The sequence below is a fragment of the Lates calcarifer genome, linkage group LG10 (genome assembly GCF_001640805.2).
Source record: "Lates calcarifer isolate ASB-BC8 linkage group LG10, TLL_Latcal_v3, whole genome shotgun sequence".
Taxonomy (NCBI): Eukaryota; Metazoa; Chordata; class Actinopteri; family Centropomidae; genus Lates; species Lates calcarifer.
Genome location: NC_066842.1, coordinates 2175369 through 2197878, shown reverse-complemented (window position 1 = coordinate 2197878; position 22510 = coordinate 2175369). Strand labels below are relative to the sequence as shown.

Below are 22510 nucleotides of genomic sequence, written 5' to 3'. Positions count from 1 at the left end.
TTTACAAAACTCTGCTCATCATATGCATTTGTCTCATTCATCATGTCGACTCCCAGACAAAGACTGAGAGACGACGAGTCAGTGATCACATGGCAGAGCCTGCTGCAGGAAACACAAGGTAGAGAAGTAAAAAAAAACAGGAGTAAACGCACAGGAGGAGCACGCTGATTAGCATCTAAACTGACAGATAATGGCTGCTCTGTGTGCTGCAGCTCACTAGCTAATTAGCTCCCTTGGCTAACTTACTCACTGATACCATTAATAAGGCAAACGTTTGTGATGTCAGGTTGTGGCTTCTGTTTATCATGTGTATTGTTTTGTCTTCAGTTCAGTAGGAGGATCTCTCCAATGGACTGTTTGACCTCTGACCTTCTGACAAACATTAGCAGTCAGTTTATTGTGACTTATTTCTCCTGCTTAATTAGACAACGAGAAACTCTTAGCTGCTAATTCAACAAGCTAAAGCGCTAATAACCTGGCAAACAATTCCTAACATCACTGCATGGCAGTGACAGTTTTTACGTGTTATTATGTCTGAACAGGTCAAACTTTGTGTCTCCTGATCTTTAAACACCTCTGCTCATTAATCATGGAGGTAGGCCTGTGGTAGAGCTAGCTTCTCTAATTTCCTGAGAGATTAACCGTCAGTCCTGTTTAAATCTCTAATCACAGGCTGAGATAATTCGCAGCTTTCATCACCTCTGGAGGGGGTCAGTGAAATTAAAACACCCTGCAGAGCTTAATCTGACTGTTCAATCTGCTCTGCTCAGCGTTTAAATTGACCGATGACAGCACCCCCTGCTGCTGTGGAGGACAAATGTGAGAAAACCTCAGCACGATCTCAGTGGAAAGATTGTGCCACAAGTCACATAATCATTTTTTGTACTTGTAATACGTACAATGTATTAGAAATATAATGTGTGTTTGTTTGATACGTACATTTTTGTAGATACGTAAACGTATGTGACGTTTAGCTGCATTCATTTCATCTTTCTCATTTCTACCTCAACATGGTGGAGTCATCATAGCAGGGCGGCCCAAAAAGTACCTGGTACCAGGTACTACCACCTAATGGAAAACCCTAAAAACCAAGTAGAGCTGAGTAGGTGCTAATGGAGAAGCATCATTCCAAAGATTATAAAGTGCTGCTTCACAAAAAGTCGTGTAAATTGTTGGAGAAAAATCAGAAGTTTCCTCTTTCACACGTTGGCTAACAAGCCAGCTGCTCACTGGAAGAGTCGGGCTGTATGTTAACACTGAAAATACACAGAAAAATAACAAATTCATCAGTGAAAACATGTCAAATTTGAATTCATTCAGCTTTGGTTTAGCAGCTTTGTGAGGCTGTACTGAAATATAGCAGTGCTTTGAGCTAAATGCTAACATCATGATGCTAACATGCTGCTGTTTAGCAGGTTAAATATTTATTATGTTTATCGTCTCAGATCAATGTGTTAGCATGCTAACATTAGCTAGCAGTAAACACAAAATCCAGCTGAGGTAATGTTGTCAGTTTTGGCCATAAACAAAAACCTGATGGCTGTGCTACAGGAAGTCGATCAGACGATCACCAAAGTCATTCAGACTCATCCTCTGAGGACCAAGAATGTTTGTATAGAACATGTGGTGGTTGAGATATTTCAGTCAAAGTGGTGGACAACAGATCATCGCTGCCATCTCCAGAGCCATGGCCGAAAATATTAAAGCAATAAGGAAAGAAAAATAAGAAAAAACCGCGACCACACCACAGCTCTGCTCTTCATTCAGGTCACTCTGTGGATACATCTGTAGGAAGTGTTGTGTATTTGCTGTTGTTTACCTTTTAATTGTCACTTTGACCTTTTACATGTCAGCTTCCTGTCTGTCCTCTCGTTAGTCACACTGTCCCCGGAGCGTCTCACGCCACCAGAGCTCTGTGAAATCTGTGTGACGGGAGAGCCACCGGCTGAATACCAACCACAGACCTCAGTCTCATTACACTTTGTCTCAACAGTGTAACACTTCCACGTCTGTGTGTGACAGGCAGTGTGATGCTGATGGCTGAGGATGAAGTTGTCAGACTCTGCAGCTGGGTTACTGTGGGTGGAGGATCAGCGGCTCAGCGTTCGTCACCTCTCAAAGGTTTTGTGCTGAGAAAAGTGGATGACTTTGAACTTCTTCGGAGGTGGTGAACGGTCTCACAGTGGGAAATTTACAGAAAAACTTTTTCTTCGTTTCTTTTTATTCTTGTTTCCAAACATTACATCAACGCTCAGAGCTGAGCCAGGACGAGCACAAGCATCCATCGCACTCGAGATCATCAAGAACTGAATGTTGGCATCAGATGCTGAGGCCTGTTCACGTCTTCTCTCATCAGAGAGACGTTTGGTGCATTTTGTTGATGAAAACATGATTATATTCCATAAACTAAAGGTGGACACTCAGTCAGGATTCTCTGGTGTCACATCTATCCTTAACTGAAACAGCAAATACATACAATACAAACCAGCCTCTCTTACTCACCTTAACCAAAGAGCTTCTGCTGTCCACCAACCACCAGACGCTGGATGCTGAACCCTGGTCTCTCGTGTGACGGTGTGTGACATGGAAACCCACCAACCTGCCTCCTGCTCTGAAATTCATGAGTGTGAAAGTCGTGCTCCAAACTGTCGTGACAGGATTTTGTCTTGAATACGAGAAACTGGTGATTTTTCAATAATAATAGAAGAAGAAAAAGAAAACCTCATGAAATGGATGTAGAAGACTTGACCTGTGACTACTCTCAGCATCACTGAGGTCTCTGCTCTCCTTCAAAGAAGCTAAGAATCGAACAGTGTAGAAGGATAACCGAACACTTCAGTGCTGAAGAATAAAGTTCAAATACAGCGACGTTTCATGACTCCAGTGTTTGAGAATAAACGAAGCCTTAAATATTAAAGTGTGTTAGTAACTGAACTCACTCACTTTAATACAGTTGATGGACGTGTCCCACTTTGACTGAAGTGACACCTCTCCTCTCTCTGAGAGTTTTCGGCCTCTGAGGCTGAGCTGGCTCACATTAGTCACCCTGTCAGCCGTGACCTCGGCCGCGACAGCGTCGACGGCGGCCTTAGCTTCAGCCTCAGTAAACCAAGAAGCGACAGCTTCCTCTGATCTCCACAGCGACGACAGCAGACGTTCTAATAACATCACTGACAGACAGAATCACGCCTGAAGTGGAAGATCCTGCTTGATTCTGACTGAAGAGTTCACAGCCTGACTGATTCAGGAGTTTGGAACTCAGAGGAAAAGTTTGCTCCTCTACAGCTGTGGAGACAGAAGTGTGATTCTCACTTTCACTTCACTTCCTCGTACTTTTCTCCTAAAATTCACCCGGAGAAATGGGTGAGACAGGACAAACAGCAAGACGGGTCTCATACATAGAGAGGAAATAAAATGAGGCTGAAGTGAGAATCACACTTTTGTCTCCACAGCTGTAGAGGAGCAAACTGTGAGCAGCTCTGTCTGAGCTTGAGATGCATGAACTGACTTTAACAGAGAAGATTCAGTTTATAGAGAGAGCTCTCTGATAACTCCACCTGAGGCACAAAAGTCATGGAAATCTGTTCATTATTTTAGAGCTTGATGAGATTTGATTTGAAACTCAAATCAAACTGGTTGGTTTTTTCTTCAGCTGAGAAGTCAACCTGTCTCTCCCCTGCTGGACAGACTGCTGAGATTTCAGTGTCCTGTCGTTCAGATAGATCAGTGTTGGCTGACATGTAAACAGATACTGCTATATCTATATCATTCATTCATGCGTCCATCTGTTTGTCAGTGAGAAAAGTTTTAACACATCATGTCATATTTAGTTTTCGCCTTGAAAGAAGCTAAATGTTTTTCATGACATGTTTTGTGTCTGGAGATTCTCGGTCGTCAGAGGAAGTTTGGATGTGAACAAAACACGATGGAAAAACAGCTTCAGAAAATATTTTGTGCAGAAATGAAAACATTCACCAAAGATACACACACTGGTCCATCAACAGGACCAGACCATTTATCCACCAAATCTACAAAACCATTTCCAGCTCCTCAGCCCTGATTATTTCCTCTGTTCTATCATGGAAATGGAACATCTTTGGTTAAACAGCACAAACAAATTGAAGCTGTCGCCTTCGTCTCTGGACATTTTTACTTCCTGACGTTCTGGACAAGTGAAGAAAATAAAGGCTAAAGGATGGTGATTGTAAAGTTTGGGTTGAAACCTGCAGCAGCTTCACTGGTGAGAGTTTCTGCTTCAGTGAGCAGCTCAGACAGAATCCAGACACTGAGAGACCAGGATCTTGAGACGTGTCCTCAGGCTGCAGACAGAGGTCTTCAGAGGTCCTCTCTTCTCTGTGTGGAGGAACTGTAACTGCAGATTCCAGACCAGTGTAGAAACTACGGGGAGTGAAAGCACAAACTGTTCTGTGTCTGAGGGAGGAACACAGCAGGGTTTCAGTCTGTCTGTGTTTTCTTCTACTTTCTCTCCTGTACTATCTGTATTTCCTCCACTCTCAACTTTTCTTCTCTGCGTCTTGCTCTCTGGATATTTTTAGTGAAGTGAACTGTATTGGATGGATTTGTCTTGAATATGCAGCAGGAGTAAAGACTGAGTTCCTCTTGTTGTTGTTGTTGTGTGAAGGCGTCGGTGGGAGCAGCAGGAGAGGCAGGAAGGAGCGAGGGATGTCAGTGAGGTGAAAGGAAGGAGATGAGGAGCTGGTGTTTCTCAAACACTCGTGTGGAGAGCCGGGGGGAGGAGTGTGAGGTGGATCATTTCCTCTGTGTGTGTGCACTCTGCCTCACCCCTGCGTCCTGCGGCTTCCTGATGGAGAGGAGCTTCTGGCGGTGAACGGCTCGGCAGTTCACTGCTTCAAAGAAAATCCTCCTTTAAAATGTTTCAACTCAGTTAAGAGATATTTTATTTATCTTCTCCTGAAGCCCACGTCTAAATATGCCGTTCAGCTGCTGTGCTAAAATACTGCGACTGTGGTGAAAGCTGGGCTTTGTGTATTTGACACGCCCGTCTGAGTTGGAGCTGTGACGAATTTGGGCTTTAGAAGTGTGAGCACCTCAGGGACTGTGTGTTTTAAAGGTAAATGACTTCACTCTACCTGGGCGTCTCTTCTCTTACTGAATCTCAGCTGCTCTCTGACTGTGTCTCTGCTGGTCGTGGACTGTGGCTGTATCAGAGCGTATTGAACTGGCTGTAAAACACTGCAGAGCTGAGCAGGGACGCTCAGTCTCTTCTTCTATTGTTGGTGTAAAAATGATCTGAGCAGCTTCCTGGTTTCATGTCTGACCTTTTATCACATATTCTCTAACACAGCTGTTCATTTCTTGTACTGATGGTCGAGCGGAGAGTTTCACGTCCATCACGTCAGTCATGTATTAATGCATGGGCAGAAAATCAATGAGACTTTTCCTTTTAAAACCCAGGACGTCCTGAAGAACTCGCCTGGCGCCTGGCCGGCCCTCACCTCAACTTTATCAGACAAAAATAACAGACCTGCTGCAGAAGCTTTGGGTCGGCTCTGGGTGAGGTCCAGGTTTCAAAGAAACACACAGGACACACACAGGAGCAGGAAGTGTCAGCTTTTAAAGGCATTCTGGGAAATGTAGGAAGCCACCAACTGAAGACAAACTGGACAGGGCAAACAGAGGGTACATGTGTTAAATCAAAAAGTAAACAACACTAAACAGAGAATTCCTCGTGGACCTGAAGCTCACACTGATGAGATGTAACAGTGGAGGAGGCCAGAGGCTCGTTTCTCCTGCATGATTAGAATCACAGCCCAGCAGGAGACTCAACTCTGAAACTTCTCTGCCTGCTCCTGCCGACTGTGCTCTCTCCAAAACCGAGTGAAGCGAAGATTCCTCCCTGACAGGAGTGTGAATTGGGGATTAGAGTTTCCATGTTTGTTTCAAAAGATAACTGACATCCTCAGGAGCTGCTGCGATGAAACATTCACATCACACTCACACAGAGTAGCCGACGTCTTGAAAGAAAGATTTATGAAGAGGAGAAAGTGTGGGAGAGGACTGGCCCTCCTGCAGAGTGGTGTGTTTGATGGCTCCTGCAGCTGCACAGTGTGATCCTCTGTTAGCTGTGATTCTCTGACTAAACTTTATCAGCGCAGCACCGAGGACATCAGCCTGTTCCTGTGTGTGCTCGATTGTTGGTATTGACTCTGTGTCTCAGTACGAGGAGGCTGCAGGACACAGACGTATGGATGGTTACATCATCGTTAATAATAACACATCTCCAGTTAAAACCCTACAAACACACAACTCCAATTATCACTGAAAACAAACAGAAAGAACTGAAGGAGATCACACACACTCTTCATCCCTCCCTCTGTGTGTTATCTCTGCAGGTCACCTGCATGGAGACAAACACACCGAGGCGTCTGTCCACCTGTGATGAAGTGGCTCCAACACTTGTTCCTTTTAAGTGATGTTCAGAGTGTGTGGGACAAAGCAGTGACCTTGTTCTATCCACTGATCTGACAGTGTGACTGAGTCGGAGAGGACGTCTGCACTCTGCTCTGTCAGAGACAGAAGGACAGTGTGTGTGTAGATACTGAAACTATTCTGCTTTTTGTCTTGTTGTGTTTCTGTTTTTTTTCGTGTTTTGCTTCACTCCACACCTGCAGCTCTTCTTCCAAACACTCCTCTGGTGTAATTATTCTGACTTACGTACTAGCTTCTGGAGATTTTGATCGACTGTCCTCCGCAGATTTACTGAAAAAGCATTTCCTGTAGATCCTTCACAATAAAAGCCTCCCTGTGGTGCAGTGGTGGGAAACCAACCTGTGTAAGTGGATGAATGGATTAGTTCATTCATGGTTTTTGTTAGTTTGGAGGTGGAGAACGTCTCCTGACAGCTGTTATTACATCACAAACAAATGAAATTAAGACCTTTTTTAAGTAATTTTTTGAGTCTTTTTGCCTTTATCTAACTGGACAGAGAGGAGAGAGAGTAGGGGAGTGACATGCAGTAAAGGTCCGGCTGGATCAGGAGTCAAACCGGGGACTCACTCAGAGTGCTAACCATTTGGCTTTCAGGTCGCTGCCCTGACAAACAGAGGAACAATCCCTCCTCCAGGACGATGTCTGGACCATGAAGACCTGGATTCATCGTAGCAGTGTCCCCACATTCCCAGAGTCCAGCAGTTAACTCTGTTAGCGCAATGTTATTGTACGCAAATAAACAATAGTCAGAATGATATTCTGCTGTCGCTGTCGTCTAACGTCATTACAGTCTGACTCATTCATAAAGTGCCACAGTCCAGAACTGACAGCCTATCTGTTGCCACAGGGAATCAACAAACCATAACCCTGACAGTGATCAAACATCAAACTCTGGCAGCCCCCCACCCCTTCCACCCCCCAGGAGTTTGTCCCCATGATGAACACTGCTTTCAAGCTACATGAGGTTAATATTTCAAAGCAGCGTTTGAAGTAGTTATCTATACATGAGAGCTCGGGGAACACCAGCAGAGCTCTGGTTTACGTCGGACAGATTTCTACCTCCAGACGCTGCTGACGGACTCCTCACTGCAGGTGAGAGATCAAACCTCACACCTGGAGCAGGAAGCCTCCATCTTTAAAAGCAGAGGGCCTTCAAAGAGAGAGAGTCTGCCGAGCGAGGATTTCTAATTTTCGTCAGCGCAGTAAATTATGTTTTACACCCACCAGACATGATTTGTTAATGCAAATAGAGGAGGCAGAAAATGACAGTGTGAGGAGGAAAATAGACCCCACAGAGTGAGAGAGCAGAGGAGGTTACATGTGTCCTCACTGCTCAAACACCTGAAATGAACTTTGCTGAAAAGCTCCACCTGGGGCCGAATCCACAAACTTTCTGAGAATATTCTCAGCGATATCTCGGCATAAAAAATTCCTGGTGAGCGGCTCCAGCTTAGGAGTGATTTCTGAATTTTCTCACAGCAGCTCTGAGAGGGAAAGCACTCAAACTTTTACCTTGAGGGAAACAGCGTGGTCAGCGTTTTTGCAAGTTGTCGTGGTTGGAGCGAGGATGACGAAATGTTCTCTCTCTGACAGTTTATCAAAAGCTGACAGACAAATTGAGCCTCCAGTTATGAGTCTGTCAAAAGAATTTAACATACTCTGTGTACGGCCACAAATACAGATGGAGTTAAGCATCAGTGGTGCCGTGGTTGGGGGTTAATTTACAGCCGATATGAGGTCAGACTGTGAGCGAGTTGTAATGAGGAGCAGTGAAGGACGAGCATATTTCTTCTTTCTGTTTAAGTCACCTCTTACCATGCAGACAGTAAACAGCATGTCCTGTAGCATCTACCTGCTACCTGCCACAATCAGTGGTGGCGAGCTGGCAGAGTTTGTTGCATCTTAGTCTGTTTCAGAAAGGCTGACTCCACCATCAGAAAACCTTCTCCACATATCTGACTCTTCCACAAAACGTCTTATTGTTCCCAGTTTTTGTGACATAAAGCTGATCTTTAACACTGTTGATCGACATTAAGAAAGATGTGAGGACTCCAAACTTCAGCTTTATTTTGTGTCTGTTTAAGCTAAGCATCCATTAGTTTAGCTAATGGGTTAGCTGCTCAGAATTGGCAGAGTGTGCGCCGCCTTAGCGGATCAAAACACCAGAACTCCAACAGCGATCATGCATCAAACTCTGCCAGGCCTCCCCAGGAGTTTATCCTCATGATGAACGCTGCTTTCAAGCTATATGAGGTTAATATTTCAAAGCAGCGTTTGAAGTAGATATCTATACACGAGAGTTCAGGGAACACCAGCAGAGCTCTGGTTTACTCTGGACCTCCTCTGGAGTCCACATGCTGCTGATGGTCTGCAGAGACGGACTCCTCCCTGCAGGTGGAATATCGAACGTCACACCTGGAGCAGGAAATCTCCACACTGAGGAGATGGAAGCCTTCAAACAGCAGCACAGCAGAAGCAAGTGGGAGTGTAAATTATGGCATTGATTATGATTTAATTCCTAAAGTTAGAATTGTTAAATCCAAGTAAGAGAGGCAGAAAACATTAGTGTAAGATTAGCACTGAGCTCGTTCTCAAACATCTGCTTCATAACTGAGATGGAATTTGCTGAGAAGCCATCTTAAGATCCACCTGGGGCTGGACTCACAAACTCTCTGCTAAAACTCTCAGGGAGCTTTTAACCAAACCTAAAAATCCTGGGAAGCAGTCCCACTTTGATTCAGGGAAGTTTCTCAAAGTCATGGAGTAAAACTTTAATCTCAGCGAGAGAGAGCGGCTGATCACGAGTGGCTGTTGTGGTCGGAGTGTGCGACACAATCAGTGATAATTAAATAAACAGTCTCTACCACAGCTCACATGATGGAGATACCGAGTCCAGTCCTCCAGTTTTATATTGTAAATAGAGAATATTGTCTCAAGCTGTTCTTGAGCAGCTATTTTGGGTTCAAGCATCAGTTGCCATGGTTTGGGAGGTTTTGTTGTACAGATCAGAATGTACTGAGGTAGTTATAATGAGGAGCTGTGGTGGGGGAGGAGGCTCCAATTAACTTGATGTCCACACAGTTTAGCGGAGTGATTCAGAGGAGAAGTGACGTCTGGAGCAGGGAGACCTTTCTTCTTTATAGCTGTGCTTCATTAAATGTATCCAGCACCTGCCTGAAGTTTGGAGGAAGGTTTACGATACTCAGATAAACTACCACAGCACTTAGAGAAACTTGGCTGAAGTATTCTCTTTTCAAGAAACACAAAGAAGAGAAGAAAAGTACAAAAGAACAATAAAGAAAGTTGGAAAATCCATCAGGGGCTGTGTGGTGCAAATAAAACAACCAACAAATAAAAGAGGCATTGATTCTCAGTCTGTGAAATAAAATGTGTCTGGTGAATTTTAACAGCGAGCTCAGAGCTGTTTACCCAGCGATGTAATTACAGTGTGGAGCAGCACTGACGAGCCGAGCTGTCAGTCAAACACAAAGCCTGTCTGCCCTCGTCACCGTGATCATCGTCTGTAATATGTGTAAAAACTGATCCATTAAACACCTCGGGGTGACTTCACTTTCACTTTTTCATTTTAAAATATTGAGTTAGTATTGTCACGTTTGTAATAAGCCACAGACAGAGCTGCATACTTATTAGTATTAAGTATAAAGTGAAAATCCATCTGTTCAGTTTCTTGTTTTCATCTCCAGGTGCCACTTTTCCAACAGCTGCCTGACAACACACTCATCCTCTCCTCCTCTGTCCTCCTAGAGTTTTATTGACGACGTGTTTCAACTCTAATGATCTCAATTACGTGGTTAGAGGTTTGAGTCTCAGTGTTTTATTTATGATAGACAGGTTAAATTAATCACCCTTGAATTAAAACGCACATGTGCCAGAATTAGCTAAGACATCTTAATGAAGTCGCATTAAAGTGACAGGGTAACAGTTAAAGAACAGAAACGACCAGAAGAAAAAGAAGAGCAAAGTTAGAAAACCGACATATGAGGCTTGTTCCAGATCAGTCCCACAGATCCTGGGTCAGATTGGGACCTGATGAGTTTGGAGGCCAGGTTAACATCTTGGGCTCTTTGTCATGCTCCTTGAGACATTCCTGAGCAGTTGTTGTGGTGTGTTGGGAGGCCCCTGCCACTGGCGGAGTGCTGCTGCCATCAGGATTGTGTACAAATACTGCACCATTTTGAGGACATTGCTACTCATTTTTTCTTTTTGCATGTCATTTAACACTCTTTACAATCACATGTCATTTTGTGTCATTTTAGTTTACTGTGGGAGGGTTAGGGGTTAAAAAAACATAATGTGAAATTCCACACGAAAAGAAAATAATGTATATAAATGACTCTGCATCTTATTCATATGCAATTTCATGAGACCAGAGTAACAGAACCAATGTTTTAATCAACTGTCGATTTAGTTTTTTATGACACAGTGATGAGGAGATGGTGAGAGTTGAAAACCTACCTGACTGTGGTGCTAACAGATGGGAATGATGGCTGAAAGTCTGATTCTGATCCAGAGAGGATGAGAGAGGTTTCACAGAGTCACAGAGTCTGTGGGTTCAGGTGCAGACAACAGCCTCCCATTTATCTTGCATCTTGCATCACTGACGCAATGCCTGAACCGTGTTACGTGCCCATGTAATGTGTAAAACGTTTGAGGTGTCGCAGGTCACTGGGTTTGATTTAGAAGTGCCCCTTTCCTCAGTGTGAAAAGGTTGGTTTCATCTAATTCATCTGTTCTGCTCTTATTTCACCTGTCCTCTGTCATTACTCACCTGTCTTCCTCCATCGCCTGACCAGTCACCTGTACACACACCTGCCTCCTATCAGCAATCGCCCTCAGTATACACATATTCCTCGGTCCAGTTGTGTTGTTTTCTGCCTGTCTAACCTCTTTGTTCAGCCTGTCTGCCTCAGTGTCTCTTTCCTAACGTGTTTATCTTTGATCTGTGAACAAAACAAAGTGTTTTTATCCGAAAATGTCTGCCTTGTGAGTACCGTGCCTTTGAGTACCGTGCCTTTGAGTACCGTGCCAGTTTCCTGACCTCTCACTGAATCCTTGATCCTCTCACTCTTCGTTCATTATCAGGCCTTTTTTTTTTTTTTACTCACTCAGTGAAATACAGTTTTCATTCTGCAGCAGGACAATAAACCATAACAAACCATCTTCAGAGACAAGGAGTCAACAAACAAAGAGTCCTGCAGCAGAAGGTCCGGCCTCTGCAGAGTCCTGATCTCAACATCGATGCATCAGTCTGGAATTACATGAATAGACAGAGGACAGAGGAACTGTGTCATGGTGTATCTATGAAGCTGTTCCTCAGTCACACACTCTGTCTGTTCTTAAACTTTATGCTGTGTGGTTAGAAGTGTTACAAGTCATTTTCTGCCTTGGTTCAATGTTTTTTTCCACTGTGATTCAACATGAAGTCAAAGCAAAGGCCTAATCAAAAGAATGAACTTTACTGCTGGAGGACAGGACAGGAAGAATGAGCACATTGCAGAGACTGGTTTCTTACATTTTAGTGGATTTTTCATCATTCAATTTGTCTTTTGACGCCACAGCAGGCGGCATATATCGGTGAAAATTCAACTTGTGAAACTAAAGTTTGGTGAGCAAAGGCATTGGTCTAACATCCACAGTGTGTTCATGTTTCATCATGGGAGCAAGAGTCTGCCTGCAAACTCTGAAGCATGTGAATTAAAACATCTTCAGGTTGCTTTTATTTAGCTTTATGAGAAATACAAGGTTTAAGACAAAACAAACACGATAATCAACATTTAATCATTTGCTTCCCCTCTGTGGTTCTACACTTTAACACTGTGATACTTTGGGTTGAGATAACTGAGGCGAAGAAAGACACAAACACATGAACACAGACATGAATGAGGTGCTTGATCTGATGTGTTTTTTTTTACTGTTTATGTCCTTTGTTCTCTGTAAAATTCTTTGAGGATCTTTATCTCTAAAGAGACTCATGAGGCTGCTGTAATCTGCATATTCAAACAGAGACCACTGTGCACTAGAGACAGACAGTTTATATCTGATACGACCAATCACTGTTTTCATTACGTGTCATAGTTTTTATCACCATTTCAAAGCTGCAGTGGTGAAAAGTAACATTCACTAAGTTCAGTATTGAGTTATTTCTACTTGAACTTTACCATTTTCTTTAACTCTTTAAATATTTAATCAGTTTGACAGCTGTGGTTACGACTTACTGTCAAACATGTGATCCTCGCTAGATATTCAACAGTAAATAAAGTTAAAGTGAGCTTTACCTCAAACAGCTACAACACTGAAATGCTTCTTGTATGTATAATATTAATATTTGTACAAAATATCATCCTGTTTGTTCTTCAGAAGATCTGGGCTTAGATGGAACCAGTCCATACTTTTCTCCTGATCCATGTCAGGACAGCTCTCCCTCTCTCTCCTGTAGCATCAAACCTCACTGACCTGCACCGTTTTCTGTGCTTTATTGATTTACAGAGTCGCTGCAGAAATTTTATTCCTTTTGATACTCGTTGTGCAACACACTGAACTCACAGGGATCCTTGGTGTTTATATGGTGAGCAGCTTTTTCTGGTGGATGGAAGCTTGGTCTTAATGCAGGTTTTATCACACACCATGCTACACCACATACAATATTCACTTCTTCAGTTTGTACTGCTACTTACAAACCTTCTCAGAAGTTCATTACCACCACCCACTGACCTAGAACCAAGACAACAATAAATGGCTGATTTTACATTATTTATTTCTACATTGGATAATATGTTTTATATTATGTTTTTAATTCTAACTTTCATGGGGAAATAATGACGTCTGCCACACTGTAAAACAGGTGTTTTATGATGTGATACTGGTACTTCTGTATCATGCCTGTACTGTAAAGTCTGTGGACACCTGACGAGGCAGAGGCTCAACAGTGACACAAAAACAGGATTTTAAGGCACTGCCTGGTGCCATCAAATATACTGTTTATTGCTCTGAGTTCTGTGAGGACAGTTGGTTCTCTTCCCTGCTTTTCTCTTTGCTCTGCAAAGAGCTTAAGAGGGTCACAGAGAAGCTTAACCTCCTTGGAAAACCTTCAACATGGATGACCTGTTTCGATGAGTGTGTCGCAGCTGAGGTACTTCTGTAGACGCCAAAGGCTTTAATAACGAGACAGAGGACCCTGAAGAGGAGGAGGGACCAAGGACACTGAGAGACAAAAACACAACAGTGGTCTGCAGCAGTGTTATGTGTCAAAGTAACCTCCAGATGAATGTCAGGACCCAAGGTTTCCCAGCAGAACATTGTTCTGTAACAAGATGATCAGTGTCATTCACTTCACCTGTCAGTGGTTTAATGTTGTGGCTGATTGATGTACACACCCGTCTACAAAGCTCTAATTACCGGGGGAAACACCCGTTAGTGAACACAACACCAGACTTGATTGACTCTCACCAGAGGTGTGGGCAGTGCTTCAGAGGTTTGGAAACAGGCTTTAAAAACCATGTTTAAAGACTTAAGCTGCAGCAGGAATTGTGTAGTTCTGCACACGGAGGAACAAAGACTCACACAGAGACATGAAAGTTGTTAATGATCAGCGTGTAGAGCGAGAGGGGAGGCTGCAGACGTCAATCAGGAGGATGCTCTGCAGGGAGGCAGAGAATCCACAGAACAGACAATCAGAGACATAACATGGTTATTAATTAGTTCAGCATGTTTCAGATGTAAATCATCACTGAGACATCAACAGTAGACGTTTTCTACTCTGAGGCACTCTGCTGATGTAATTCTGTCTCTGTGAAGTTTTCTGAGAGCTCAGTGAAATTTGGATTAGATTTGTTGAACTGGGTTCACGCTGGAGGTCTCCACACTGCTGCATTTGGTTTATTGAAAAGAAACGGCTATCAACTATGAGCTGTCTGTTCCCAGCTCGGACCACCACAGAGGCCATTTTCTTTTTCCAGTCAGGAAAGACACCACAAATGAAAAAAAAGAAGCCTAGTTTGGTGCTGACCCTGTTCAACTGATCAAGTTATAGGTGTAGAACCATATCATTTCTTTAATCACTTGATCATTCCTGAGAGTTGGAGACAAAATCAGCATCATAATTGATTTCCTGCTTGAACTTGTTTGTGGATGTGTTAATCTGTTGTGGGTCAAGTATGAAAAATGGGATAAATCTGAAGATTAATTTACTTTAAATGGTCCAAAACCAGCTAAAAAGTGGGCTCATTGGAGAAAACAGACGTGGTGTTGAGGCTGCATGTTGACAGATCCACCTAACATGCAGTGTTTACTCTGTCGGGCAGCTTGTCTCCTCTAAATCCAGTTTCTCTGGTGTTCTCAGGTGTCCTCCTGCGAGCACAGACACTAACCCACCATCAACCTGTGGAGGTGAGGAGGTAAACAGCTGCTGACTCTGACAGGGGTCTGAAACATGACGCAACATTATCACAGAATGAAACACCACCAAATGAGCAACAAATAGGTCCAGACTAGTTAAGCCTGTATGTCAGCAGCAGCTGAGGTTGTTGCAGGTTTAAACATCCTCAATCAATCAATGGATCAGACTGTTTATCCTGCTGTACTTTTATTTTCACCCCAAGTTTTAACAAAGAAAATGTGACTCTGCATCTGTCAGTTGTTTATTGAATTAATTAACACATACACGTGTGACAGGTAATTATTATTATGATACTAAATTGGTTATAGTTTGTCAATTTACACTTTGTTTATACTTTGACTGCGCGTACACGTTGGCAGCGTAGCTACGTAGGCGCGTTCCCGCGAGCACTCGTTAAAACCTTCAGACTGCGCAGGTGGTAAGCTAATGTGTGTATCAAAACTTAGTTTATAAAGTTTTTTCTAGTATATGAATGATATTTAATGGTGCTGCTTTGTTTCACAATAACTCTGCTTCATTCTGTAAGTATGTGGTGAAGGTTTCATCGCAGTATATTTACTTTGAAATGAGTTTTACCTGCCGGTATTAGCGGGCTAACATTTCTCTGTAGCTGCTTTGCTAGCTTAAAGTTCGCCCGTTTTTCTGCTGTTTTGTGCTGAAAATCTTTATTTTTGAATTGTGTTGTTAAGGGATCTGGCTTTGGACCCGAAGTCACACACACACACACACACAGCCCACTTCTTCTATCTAACAGGTACGGACGTGTGTGTGTGTGAAGTGTGTTTTGGGGACTTTGCGATGTTTTTATTTTGCGTGGCTCATATAGAAGTGTGACAGATTGTTGTAACAACTAATATGTGTTCATGTAATTCAAAGTGAATGGTATCAACAGGTATTTAAACTCTGTGACATTTTTGTTTGGGGTTTAATAATCTATAAACCTGTTAATGACATATGTTGAATGGTTGCCTACGGTGGCCGACGAGGGCAAACGCGCTTACGAACAGCTTAAGAAATCACGCAAAAATAAGAAAAACTCTGAATAAGTTTTAAACAAATGTTCTGCATATACAAACAACACAACCAAATACACAAACACGCTGCTAAAACAAAAAACAAATGCAACATATGAAACGCTGCATATCCAGTCAACACAAGGGAAGTTGTCCAGGCCACTAGGGGGAGCGCTAGAGCAGCTGGAGCTGTAATAATAATGTTAATGTTAGTAAATTAGACCTTGAAGTTATGGCAGTGTTTGGCAGTAAGTTAAAGGAACAGACGCTTTTGGTTTTGCATCGTTTCTGTATCTGCAGCGCGTTTGTGTTTTTGTTTGTGTATATGTATGTTTTCTTGATTTGCCTTTGTTTTGTCTCTTTGCATGTGTTCCCCTACGCTGCAGTGCATTTCCCCCTGTCAGCCACTGTAGTTATGATCTGTGAGAGCAGAGGGTACAGAATAAAAAGCTCTTCTCTGGCTGCAATAAAAGGAAACAAAGTCTCAAACACACACAGAGCTCACATTTTTGTGTTTGAATATCTAACAGGAGGTGCCAGGAAAGAGTAGTGTTGTCTCCAGACAGATCATCTGAACACCAACACACAGTGTAGAGGGACACACATATTAAAACCAACCACACAGGTAAGCTGCCGCACACACACACCTTTCCTGAAGAAAACTGCAAAACACTAATCAAGTAGAGAATTATCACTCAGCAAACAACTGCCAATATTTCTTAAACTTAATGTAATTTACAGGCTTGTTTTGAAAGCTTCTTTTGAGGTTGTCCTCATTAACTGACTGCATTCTGAGACTTTGCCTTAAAATTGCAGTCTAAATGATGACACATTTCGCAACGTTACTGCTAAATTGTGAATTTTTAAGTAGTCTTAGTTTGGCCCTGAAGTCAGACTCACCATCAAAGTCAGTCAGACCTCTCTCTGTCCTGTAATGACTTCTGTGTTGTGTTAAACTTCATATAATCATTAAATAGAGAGTTAGCCATTTAACAAACACAAATAAACAGAAGATCTGACTGGACATGATAAATCAAAGGCCTGGCAGAGTGAAAAGTTGCATTAATGTGAAGCAGATCAAATCTTATTAAGACGACTGCTTATAAAATAGCCACAGTTAATGCATGGCATACTGTAAATGTTAATTTAAAGTCAAGGGTAGCAAAGGAGGTGCCCAGGCTTAAAAGAGAAACTGAATCAACATCAGGTGACTGACTCTTAAACTTTCCTGGTTTAATCGTCAGTACAGAGGATAAACAACTGTTAGAAAATATCTGGTTCTTTCATTAAAAAAAGTCAAAACTACAAGAAGCATGTGGGAATAAAAACTGAAAGAGAGAAGTCTGTTACAGCTCCTATTTCAAAAACCCCATGACAGAGCGTTAAGTCCTGTTGCATTCACTGCTCACAGTGAGATAAAGACTGAACCTTTGTCTAAAAGACTCTTCAGTTAGTACACTTTGCACACAGTACACTTACTTTACACCTCGTAGTGTTGCCTCAAATCTGACATGACTATTGTGCATTAACGGAGATTGTAGCTCGCAACATGTGATTGCAGTTGTCTCCTGTCAGAATATCCGCCTTCCTTTGCTCACTTGACATAAAAATGAATGTTTTACTTTCATGCGTGTGCCCTGTTTTGTGCAACATGTGAATTACACGACCTTTGGCACAGACGACGTGTCCTCCTTCCTCAGCCACCGTTTTCACAGGCTTGAAAGTAACTTAGTGGTCCTTTCCTTCAGCTATGGAGCCAAGATGGCGACCATTGAGGGTGAAAAGCATCCATTCTTCCACACACAACTTTTCCACCATTTTGTGTCACTTCTGAAAAAGTAACCACTGGTCAGTAAACGTGAATCACCTTATTGATAATATAGGGTTATGTTCCCGTCATTGGTTAGAAATATTACAACTTTTTCTGAGAAATCATGTATCGTCTCTCGTGTTCGGCAGATGGCTCTAAATACTGTGATACCCATCAATTCACATGCCTCCATACGCCTACTTGCTATTCTCAGTGCATTGCTCTATACCTTTAAATAAGACGTAGTGAACGGAACAGTTACTGAGAGAAAGTTCTTCACTAATTAAACCCTGAAATTTCAGCGTTGCCTCCTGCAGAGAGGACTGTATAAGTAGGACATGATTGGGAACCATGTAGCGATTAAATGTATGCACAGCATGTGGCAGACATATGCAGTCACATACATCAAAGGCTCCATTCACTGCACTCTGGCCTTAATTATTTGGTACCCATTAGTGGGAAATTATCTTTGACACAGTTAACGTAGAAACACAATTTAATTACTGTTCGACACTGAAGCGCTGTGACAGCTGATGACAACCCCCCCCACCCCCCGCTGTGTCCCCGCCCTCCTTACACTCATAAATCCCGACCTCCCACGAGCTCTCATCAGTCTTTTCTCCATTATTTTGGTTCACCCTCGCATATTTAGCGCAGCGGGATGAAAGGCGGAGCCGTGCTGTTCCCGTGCTGCCCCAAAAGAAAAAATTAAAAAAACAGACCCAGGGGGTTTGGGGAGGTTTGGCTCTCGATGATTACATAAACTGTGAAATCAGTCACATTCATTGAACAGAGGCCTCGAGGGGCCTCATCAGCAGCAGCTGGGGAGAACATTGCAGCGAAACAAACAGTTCTGCCACAGTTATTTTCTCCCTCATGAGCACTTCATCATCCAGAGTCATTTATAGGTATTCTCACCGCACAGGTAGGGACGTGTGCTGGTACTTTCATTTTGGTATCATTTCTGATTCATTCCAGATTGAGTCACATTTAAGGAGGAAGACAACTTCTACAAACCCAGCTTTTGCCAAGTATAGAGGTCAGCGTTTACCGACTGTAACTTTAGAAATTTACTTGCTAGGTGGTGCCACACATACTTTTGTATTGATTACTGAATGGATTCTACAATTTTGGCTACGAAATCATAGAAAAAAGTGGTTACTGAGCTGCTTATAACTGCCGTAGTTGAGCATAACAGCTGTGATAAGTCTCAGTCTGGCTTCCACTGCTTGCACTCAGCAGAAAGCTCTTCTTAGGGTGTCGACTCAGAAGAATGTTTGGTGTCGGTGCTGTTGGATCTCAGTGCTGCTTTCGATGCTGTTGACCACCGTATTGTGGTTGATAGGCTTTAACAGTGGGTCTGAAGCGGAGATGGAAGTGTTAATCCATGCTTTTATACCCTCCTGTCTTGACAGTTATAACTCCCTTTTTACCTGCTTCAGCAAATCATACCTGAATCATTTACAAGTTGTCCAAAATGCTGCTGTGATCAGGTCTCCCAAACCACAGTCTGCAGTCTTCTGTAACCAGCAGGTCTCTATGGTTGTCTGATCAGGGTTTGTTGGTTGTTCACAGAACAAGGTTAAGAACTAAAGGAGACTGTCCCTGAGATTGTGGCTTCTAAACTTTGGATTTGTGTCCCATGGGATTTCAGATCTCTGGACGCTGTAGACAACTTCAGAAGGCAGCTCAAGGCTGAGTTGTTCAGGCTCGCAGTTGTTTAATTTTTGTGAACTCTGACAGTAAAAGTAAAATGACATGTATTACTACCCCTCGCCACCACAGCTGCTCATGGATTGGTGGGCTGTTCTTTTCTCCCTGTTTTAGATCATGTACGACTAATTTAGAGCTAAGTATGGGTGGTTTGAGTTGTTTTTTTACAGGCACATGTTGGATTGAGTCTCAAATGGAGAGCTTTATCTGCAGGTGCACTTCCTGTTAATCTAACAGGCAGGTGGTTCTCTTCACTCGGTTCTTTGTCGTGATTTGCTGAAGATGTAATGACGTCTTTCTGTGTGAACTTCTCTCAAACAAATTCATTAATGAAAAACCACAGAAAAAACGTCTCCTACTACTTCAGATTAAAAGCCTCTCAGCATGGCCCATTATTACTACTTTATCTGAATACAGTGAGGTAAAATGAACAGTAGACATATATGCAGAATGGCCTCTTAATGGCCACTTAATGTGAGTGATATCATTTTTACTTATCTACTTCATTAAGTGTTGAGCTTTCTAATCTTTAAAACCTTCAACCTTCAGACTTTTCTGTCTGTAACTGAATCCTAAATACCTTATTCTGCAGTCCAGTGAGTGTATAATAAAACTCTGAAAAAGTCTAAAGCTTTTGTTAAAAATTTTGTTTCAAAATGTTCAACATGCAGTGACTGTATAGTGAAACTGCACCAGAATTATATAAAAAGAAACCTCGTGTTCCCACTACTCCAACACACTAAAAAAGAATTTCTCACTTGTGATCACGTCTTGCATGAAAAATAATAAAAACTAGAATTATCACCTTATGGTTGTATGCCTTCGCCAAGCAGCCCTGTCTGCTTTCGGCAAAAAATAAACTATTTACGATTAATTGAGTCGATTCAGCTCCAACTTGGGTTGGTTCGGAGTGAAGACTAGAGCCAAAGAAATGACAGCCGCCAGCACGGCCACCAAGATGGCCGACAAAGGGGGTGTGGCTTGGGCGTGTTTCTCTGACCATCGTGTCTGTGGTCGATTTGGTTCGGCGATGCTGAAATATACAGCCGTCACATGAATAACACATGAGTAACAATAAATAACTGCAGGGGAGGATTTAGATTGTAACACAGCGGAGCTGCCTGAGAGGTTTGGAAGTTAAATCTGTGCTGAGCTTTACAGGGGTGCAAGTCATACTGATCCTACAGATGTTTAAAGACTCGATTCATCCAAATCCCTACATATTTCCCCACTTCAGCCAGAAAATGCACCAAGAGTTTTGATTTTATTTGGCGAGCGCCTGTAATCTGCAGCTGCTTTCTGAGGAAGACAGAAAAGGTCGAGAGGAACAACACTGCTGAGGCTGTTATTTAACAGCTGCTCTGCCAGTAGACGCCTCCCTGTTCACTGCAGTTATCAGGGGGGGTAGAGATGATAGGAATGAAGAAATGAGAGAGGAGAAGGGGTAAGGATAGATTTGAATGGTAAGAAAGAGAGGAAACAGAGGAGTGTGAGAGAAGGAAGGAGGAGAGGAGAAAAGAAAATAGAGGGGGAGAACGGAGAGCTGAAGGGAGCTGAGGAGAGGAAACAGAAAAGGTTTGAAGCGAGGATGAGAGGAGAGGAACTGGATTAAAAAGAATAGAGCATGGCAAGAGAAGAGTGGAAACAAGGAGAGGAGAAGAGGATGAAAAAGAAATGAGGACAGGAGAGGTTTGCAGAAGAGGAAAAAAAACAAAGAAAGGAAGGGAGGACAGATGGATCTGTGGGCTCTACATGAGTATTTATAATCTTATTTTAACAGTTTCCTTCCAACTTTCACACCCCCTCTGTCAATATGATTACTGACATCAAAGTCACTCCTGCAGCCTCTCTGTTTACTCCCCTCAGGCCTTTTACTTCCACACTGATACTGATTTCAATGAACAAATAATCGGCATATTTACCATAATTTTACATAACATTCATATTCACATCTTTTTGTCTCAATATGTCGAGGGAGAGATTAGGGGCAAGTGGAGAGAACTATTTGAATTGTGTAATATGTTGACACTGAACCGCTGGACTGAGAAAAAATATGTATATATAGAAATATTCTGAATATCTGAATGAAATAAGCACAATGTAATGTACATTGGAAAGCAGTGGCCGGCACTAATCTCTTTCCACAGACATGCACACACTGAGACAAAGACAAGTTAATGTAAATGTTCTGCTGCTGCCATTAATCATACCCTGCATGCATGCTATAATTCAAGACTGTTTGTTTTTTTCACTGCTTCTCAATTATATGTTTTCACTAAACATCCTCCAGTATTGTGACTGTGACTGGTTTTGTTGTTTTGCTCAAAACCTTTGGAGATTAAATTTTTATTTTTTATGCCATTTTACCCCACCCTTTTTTTTTTTTACAGCTGTACAAATAGAAAATACCCCCAAAATATGAATATATTGAGCTTTGAAATGTACCATCTAGTCTTTCGCTGCCCTCAAGTCAAACTTTGAAGGATATGTTTTCCACTTTAGAGGTCAAAAACGTTCTTATCTATATTCAGGTTATATTCAGCTCAGCTTTTGCACATCCTCATGAAATGGGGGTTGCTGGAAGTTCAGTAACATGGTGCAACTCTCTCTCCAAGAAATGATGTTTATATATTTGCAACAGCAAACATATTTTAAGAGAAATGTGGTGCCGTCCGGGTTAAGTTTTATCTGTATAGTTGCTTTTATTCAACATAGTCTGGAAAAGTTGTGAATGAACGGGTCTGCCAAGTTGGAAAATGTTGATATTGACTGACTAAAGCTTGATGAATCTTATCTAAGGTTCAGATGTTTTTTATGGTATGTTGATAGGCTCACAGCACTTGGTTAAGCAGTATTGTATCGATTTTACCTTTAAAATAACAGCTTCAGAATCATTGTGATTGTTCAGTGACTGTAACAGGGAGAATGGAGCCTCTGTCATTCAAACACCTGCTGTTGCTCAGGTTGAGAGGTCTGTTGTTCCATTTGTTTACTTCTGCATACAGCTCTCCACCACTGCAGCTGCTTTGTCTCTGTATGTGAGTTTATAATGACTTAGGCTGCAGTATGCATGTGATCAATGACAAC

General features: G+C 42.4%; 1 long non-coding RNA gene across 1 annotated transcript; it reads left to right on the top strand.

Moving 5' to 3' along the window:
- Positions 1-15245: 15245 nt before the first annotated feature.
- On the top strand, positions 15246-16519 carry LOC108893484 (uncharacterized). The gene is made up of 3 exons (XR_001962670.1): positions 15246-15315; positions 15577-15641; positions 16431-16519. It is a non-coding gene; the product is annotated as an uncharacterized LOC108893484 (long non-coding RNA).
- The last annotated feature ends 5991 nt before the right edge of the window (positions 16520-22510 follow it).